This window comes from Wyeomyia smithii, chromosome 3, assembly GCF_029784165.1.
Source record: "Wyeomyia smithii strain HCP4-BCI-WySm-NY-G18 chromosome 3, ASM2978416v1, whole genome shotgun sequence".
Taxonomy (NCBI): domain Eukaryota; kingdom Metazoa; phylum Arthropoda; class Insecta; order Diptera; family Culicidae; genus Wyeomyia; species Wyeomyia smithii.
This window is the reverse complement of record NC_073696.1, coordinates 121,620,604-121,628,512: the sequence shown is the minus strand read 5'-3', so window position 1 is coordinate 121,628,512 and position 7,909 is coordinate 121,620,604.

Below are 7,909 nucleotides of genomic sequence, written 5' to 3'. Positions count from 1 at the left end.
GCTCTTATAGACGCGAACGCTAGATCACCGGTTTTATAAAACATCCTCCTGAACGCGTCGTATAGTTGATTTATTGCAGTATAAACATTTATTTAACCACTTAAAGATTTAGCAACTTGTGTACTTTCAAATCAACGCCAGTGATGCCCCGAAAGATTTTTTTTTATTCTTGGAAACTGAGGAACTCTATGAAAATTTGAACAGCATTTTACAATTATTGAATAACTTTGATTAGACAACAGTCGAACAACAACCGAAATGGAAAATAGAAAATTTCTGTTCAATGGTTGAAGTTTTCCGGCACACGGCGAAGAGGGTTTTGAACAACAACATCAGAATATTTCATTCAACACTTGTTAAACCAGCTTTGAATAGATGCACCGCAAAAAATTTATTAGGCTGCTGTTCTGTATGTGTTCGACCTGTCGAATAAAATATCAATGAAACATTTGCTAAGCCGTTGCTCGACTGTTGAAGTGCTCTTGTTGAATGCTTGTTTAACCTTGTTTAATAATAGTGTTTACAAACCTTTGTTTTGCGAATTAGAACATACATATGCAGCTCACGCTGAATAGTAGCGTGAAAAAAGGTTTAATCAACATTAATTCAGCTCTTTTAGCGCAAAAAAATGCAAAAATGGAGCTCGAATTTTTTGTTAAAATTATTTTTGTTAGCTTTATTAGTTTTTCACTTGTGGAAATGATATGGGTGATTTTTTAATTTGTATTAAAAGGCAGCAAAAACTATCTTTTGCTGGGCTTCTGTTGAGATTCGAACTTGCGATCCATTGCTTGGCTGCCATCGATGAATGCATGTGAGCTAATCTTTAATATGACGTGTGCAGTGTGTACAGTGAATATGCTTCTAAACGGTCCGGTCTAATAAATGTTGAACAGCCATCCAATAACTACTGGAATATAAGCTTCTTGCACGCTGCAGTTGCTGCTTGCAATCAATGGTTATGTCAAATCAACTGGTACGCTTTGTTTAGAGGTGCGTGCAAGAAGCTTATATTCCAGCAGTTATACAATGCCTTTTCAACATTTATTAGATAAGAACGCTTAGAAACATATCCACTTTTAGCACAGCACACGTCATATTACAGATTAGCTCACATGCATTTTTGCTATGTGGTTATTATTGGTTTTCGAACATGATATCCGCGATAGCATGTAGCCGAGGTGATATCCGTTGACAGCTCGATTGTATGGGATATCAGGTAATATGGATGGTGATATGGCCTCGATAGCACGAATCGCCTGATATTAGGTGATATTTGGTGTAGTGTTAACGGGGTATAACCACATCACATGCATAAGACATACGTAACACTGGCGTTTTATCATAGACCTTTTTACGTACGGATGTGTTAATGCCATTAGTTGAGGCAAATATTTACAAATAGCTGTTTTGTTTGCAATGCTATGTTTTTAGCAGCTGGACAAATATACAGTTGAACCACATACTTAGACATACGTTACACTGGCGATTTTTTTTTTTCGGTACTCTGCCCCACATCACCCGGTACCAACACCAGTTTGAACTGCTCGACGAAAATGAACGGAATGAATTTTCTTCATCGCGGCTTTACTCGAGCCCATAACAAAATCTCTTAATACCCCGTTCACACTACACCGCATATCACCTGATATCAGGCGATTCGTGCTATCGAGGCCATATCGCCATCCATATTACCTGATATCCCATACAACCGAGCTGTCAACGGATATTACCTCGGCTACATGCTATCGCGGATATCATGTTCGAAAACCAATAATAACCACATTTCAAGCAGTTGGCAACACGGCCAACAAACATTTCACGCAACCCTACAAATTTCGCACTTCGCGTTGCATGCGAGAAAAAAGGAAGGAGACATTTTTGCTATTTTCATCCCGCACATGTTGACAATTGCATATGAGAGTTCGCGTTGGTGCGAGCCAACTCACTGACATCTCTATCCTAATCCCATTGCTGTTGTTGTCTTGTTTTAGCTTCGACCCGATTTTGTTTTCTTCTCTTTTCAATCACCAAAGCAAATGTCAAATCATATCAGCTCACTCCAATGTGAACGCTCGAGGTGATATCCGATATCATCTGGCGATATCAGATGATATTCGGTGTAGTCTAAACAAGGCATAAGAAACTGTCAAAAAGTTGTTTACAAAATCAATGCTGCATTTTTCGAGTGGGAACGAAACAAATGCATGGCTGCGCAGGTACACAACCTCCATAAACTACTCAAACAGAGTTTTTTTTATAGAGGTTGGTTTCGAGTAGTTCATTTTGTACCAACTTTTTTGGAAGATTTCTTCCTGAGTGTTACGTATGTCTTATGTATGTTCGGCGTTAAGTCAGACCGGACCAAGTGACATTTTGATCATTTCGAGAAAAACGAGTTTGAAGTTTGTTGCTCTGGGAATTTTGAAGTTTTCAATATTTTTGCGCAGTTTAACCTTCTAACCGTATTATGCAATGTGGCAATTGAAAAAAAGGAGTGCCGTGAGCTCAAAAAGGACAGGTTTGTAACTGATTAAATGTACTTGGTCCACTCTGATTGAATCAAAGCAGAATCATTAATGACTTGGTCCATTATGACTGAACAATTGAACAAATAATTTAAGTCCATTGATCGTCGAACAGTCAAAAAGTTTTTAATCTACATGGTTAGCTTCTGCGACATCAACAATTATTGAAAATAGTTTGAATAAACTTCAAACTGTGTTTGTTTCAACAAATCAATGGTAGGAGCGGAATGTTTTAATGGAACAAAAATATGGTTAATTTACTCAATTAAGTTATTCGTAATCATCCACTTTCTCTGCAACTTTGGCCAAAATTGCCGTAGAATTGATGATGGACTGGATGGTTTCCTCGTGTTTTGGTTCTGGAATCTCTATCACGTTTGGAAATTGTGGAATGTTGTGTCACCCACACAAATGCCTACCTAGGTAACAATTATTGTTGCTTAAACATTTACTCGATCACTTTTATTAGGCTACAGTTGCACAATAACCGAAATGGAAAATAAAAAACTTCTGTTAAATGGTTGTTCAGTTGAATTTGGAGAAATTATCCGACACACAGTTGTTTAGGAACGGCGAAGAGGGTCTCTGATGAGATTCGAACTTGCGATCCATTGCTTGGCTGCCATCGATGAATGCATGTGAGCTAATCTGTAATATGGCGTGTGCTGTGTTAAAAGTTATTATGCTTCTAAACGTTCTGATCTAATAAATGTTGAACAGGCATTGTATAACTGCTAGAATATAAGCTTCTTGCACGCACCTCTGAACAAAGCGTACCAGTTGATTTGACATGACCATTGTTTGCAAGCAGCAACTGCAGCGTGCGAGAAGCTTATATTCCAGTAGTTATATGATGGCTGTTCAACATTTATTAGACCAGAACGTTTAGAAGCATATTCACTTTACACACTGCACACGTCATATTAAAAATTAGCTCAGATGCATTCATCGATGGCAGCCAAGCAATGGATCGCAAGTTCGAATCTCAACAGAAGCCCAGCAAACGATAGTTTTTGTTGCCTTTTAATACAAATTAAACAATCACCCATATCATTTCCATAACTAAAAAACTAATAAAGCTAAAAAAATAATTTTAACAAAAAATTCGAGCTCAACTTTTGCATTTTTTTGCGCTAAAAGCGCTGAATTAATGTCGATTAAACCTTTTTTTACACTACTATTCAACAAGAGCTTTTCAACAGTCGAGCAGGGGCTTAGCAAATGTTTCATTGATATTTTATTCGACAGGTCCAACACATACAGAACAGTAGCCTTATAAATTTTTTGCGGTGCATCTATTCAACGCTGATTTAACAAGTGTTGAATGAAATATTCTGATGTTGTTGTTTAAAACTCTCTTCGCCGTTTCTAGACAACTGTGTGCCGGAAAATTTCAACCATTGAACAGAAATTTTCTATTTTCCATTGTTGTTCGGCTGTTCAAAGTTATTCAATAATTATAAAATGCTGTTCAAATTTTCATACGGTTCCTGAGTTTCCAAGAATAAAAAAAAACTTTCGGGGCATCTCTGACGTTGATTTGAAAGTGTACAAGTTGCTAAATCTTTTAGTGGTTAAATAAATGTTTATACTGCAATAAATCAACTATACGACGCGTTCAGAAGGATGTTTTATAAAACCGGTGATCTAGCGTTCGCGTCTATAAGAGCCAAGAATTGCTCTTTAAAGACTTCAAACGCATGTATGCAGCATTCGAACAACACGTGCTGAATAATAGTTGCGGAGTTGCCGTTTGAAACGTTCAAATAGCTGTTATTGGGCGAGAACGCCACTGATAAAGGGAGACCTTTAACGCGCTTCAACGCAGCACATATTTATTAGTGCTGCTGGTAATCACCTGCAAACGTTTGAACAACTTCTGTTAAGCTAGAGTGCCACCGTTGAATAAGTACATGAACAAAGAATGCTGCAACAATTGTTCAACAAATAGTTCAACGTGTCGTTTATTCAGCATCGATTGCTTCAACACTGCTTTTGTTCCACATTTGCTCTCATAACAGCTTCCAAATTGTTTCTTGGGTAACGTTTCTCATTTACATGTTCAATCAGAGTGGACCATGTACATTTTCCTCATTTACTGGTAAAGTATACTTTTTTGACTAACGGGCAATGAAGCATTCCGATAACTTGCCTGATAGTGTTGAAATTCATTTATGTTGACTTCAAACCGATGCTGTAAATTCCGATAATTTCAACTTTTTTCTGCTTAACACATGGTTCACTTTGTCTGCACACTATAAGGCATGATATCAGGTCATGTTAGTGACAGCAATAAACGGTCTAAAAACACATCCAAATTCACGGCAGTGCGTGAAACTTTACAGATTCCGATGGGGGGTGAGTGAAAGAGTTCTCTGATACAAAGAAATCTGGAAAAACGCTTGAAAATTCTTCCGTTCGTTCGCTTTTATCAATAGCTGACCGAAGGCAGTCTCCTTGAAAATAAACACTTGGTCCATTCTGACTGAACACTGTAATCGCTTTTTATTGGTCATGCAGACAAAAATCATGCTGTTAATTCTGCTGTTTTAGAAATAAATAAAATCTGATTGTTGTGTGATGTAGCTTAAGAAAATCTTTATCCAATACTATCGTTAACTCGTTTTTTTCAATTTCGCGACTTGGTCCGGTCTGACTTAACACCGACCGTATGTGGTTGAACACTCATTATATGTTTTAAACTTGTTGCTGAAAAAATGTTTTCATTCGTGATCAGAAATCGGAAGAAGCTGCTGAACATAATCGACCAAAAATGGTAAAAAGTGATAAAAGTCGAAGCAACGGGATGCGATGATTTACAGTTTGGAGGAAACAAAAGCAACTATACACGGGTTTACATGTTTACTAGTGTGCGTAGGTGAAAAGTCACTTACCTCTATGGTACAAGTTGCCCCATAGTACTCCGTACCTCGCCCTGTCAAACTGCTCGATAAATAATGAACAAAATGAATTTTCTCTTTCTCGGCTTTATCGAGCCCCAAAGAAAATCCCATAAGGAACTGTCAAAAAGTTATTTACAAAGTCAATGCAGCATTTTTCGAATAGGAACGAGACAAATGCAGGGCTATGCAGGTACACTGCCTTCAAAAACAACTCAAACAGTGATTTCATTCAGAGTGTGGTACCATTCGAGTAGTTCATTTTGTACCAACTTTTTTGGAAGATTTCTTCCTGAGTGTTACGTATGTCTTATGTAGGGATACCATTCGTCCTGATTTAGCAGGACATGTCCTGATTTTGAGACCCGTTTGGAGCGCCCTGATTTATTTTTCATATTTTAGCATTTGTCCTGATTATTCTGAATGATACTGGTTATTTAGAAATATTGAAGATTGTTCAGTACTTTTACCTTGACCTAACTCGGCTCGGGAGAGACTGTTAGTGTCAGTAGGATAGTAGCGCTAGCCCCGCAATTGTCCTGTGCACTCAACAGTTGGCTGCGAAGTCTGTGTATAATAAACAGAAGGTCAAGTTCCGAACCGGAATGTAGCACCAAGGCTTTGCTTTTTCAATGGCGGTCGCTATGATGCGTGTTCGTAATATGCGAACCTCTCTGCTTACGTCAGTTTTGGGATTTCTGGAAAATTGACAACACAAATGTTACCAGATTTATTTATCTTTTGATAAAATACGTGCAGACTTCAAACTGACGTAAGCAGAGTTTTCAAAAGAGTGGGTGATTTCTTACGAACTTTGCATTATAGCGTCCGCCATTATGGCGCGTAAAAAGCTGAATACCAGTTTTTATATATCGTTTCTGAGCAAAATATGATTATTAAAAAATATTTATCGTTGTCTTTAGATTTTCAAATGAAGAATGAAAAACTGCTCGAAATGTCTTGAATGACATTTCACCCATGCAAGTTATATGGGAGAACTGTCATTTAAGGCATTTCGAGCAGTTTGTTATTCTTCATTTAAAAACCGAAGGGCAACGATAATATATTTTAAAAATCACGTTCTGCTCAGAAAATTTCTCTCTTTCAGCTGATTCATAAAAATCGTAAAACCGTGTAAAACTTTAGGATCCAAATTCAAAACACCCTATATCAAATTTGTACCGGAACAAGTTTTCCTGGTTTTTGACCTCGACCAAATGGTAGCCCTAGTCTAATGTATGTGGTAAAATGATCAAAATTTAATGTAATGTTTGTGCTTTTTTGAAAGTCTGACACAATAAATAAAATAATTTTGAAACAGTCAAAAACGTATGTCTTCTTAACATTGAAACATAACAAATGTTTCTCTCAATCATTTCCTCTGGCCTTCTTGCTTCTGGCCTTAATGGTTTCACTGAACGCGGCACTTTTGACATTCACATGAAAATCCCAAGCTGAGTAGATCTTAATCAGGTTAGAGTAATAACAATGGAGTGTGTATATAAGGGGCCCTATACATCACACGTAGCAGAAATAAAATCATACACGTTTCTTTAATTTTACTCTTAATTGAGCAACTTTGACTCAGTTTTACATTGTCTATTAAAACGTCAAAAATTGAGTAAGTTTCGTTTACCGAACCGAGTAACAGTTACTCAGATTGTCATAATTTTATGCTTTACTCTTTTTTTGAGTGGTATTGAAAACATTTAAAAACGTTTCTCTAAAAATAAGTTGTTGTTTGAAAAAACGTGTTGTTTGAAAAAAAGCGTTTTTTATTTGTGTATTAGAGTTCCTCCAGATATGAGAAAGGTTATGAATTTTTTGCCATGTGTACTATTTAAAACCTCAACTCACAGTTCCTGGGTAACAGTAAACCGTATTGCTGTGGTTTTTAATGAAGCTGCTAAGGCAGAAGATACACTAATGATTTGATATGGTTTGCTTTTTTTTTTACATATATGTATAGTTTATGCAAAATACAAAGATTTGAAAAAAACTTGTGATTTTGTTATATTTTATGGAACAATCCTCTGGCAGTTTCATCCATCAAAGGGATCAAAAGTTAAAACGAGCAAACTGAGTAGCTTTTACTCAGTTTCATTTCTAAGCGATTTTTTAAGAAGAGGGTAATTCCTACTCAATTTCTGACACATGGTGACTCCAGAGTCTATGTGTATATAGAGTCGCGCGAAGAGAAAACCTATCGTTTCGGCAACACAGTTTTTGTGCCGTTTGTTGCCAATAACTATACAGTTCTGTTTTTCACCATGCATAAGCGAATATCATTTTTTGAAATTCTTCACAGGGTACACAGTTTTGAAAGATTACACCGGTGATGTTTTGTTAAATTTAAGTGAACCAGTGTACAGTTTAATGTTGGATTAAAATGTGTAAGCAAAACTTCGGAAAAACACATATTCTTTATTACGCTCAATTACAACTCTTTTCATCCACTCCTAACATTATCGCCTTGTTTAT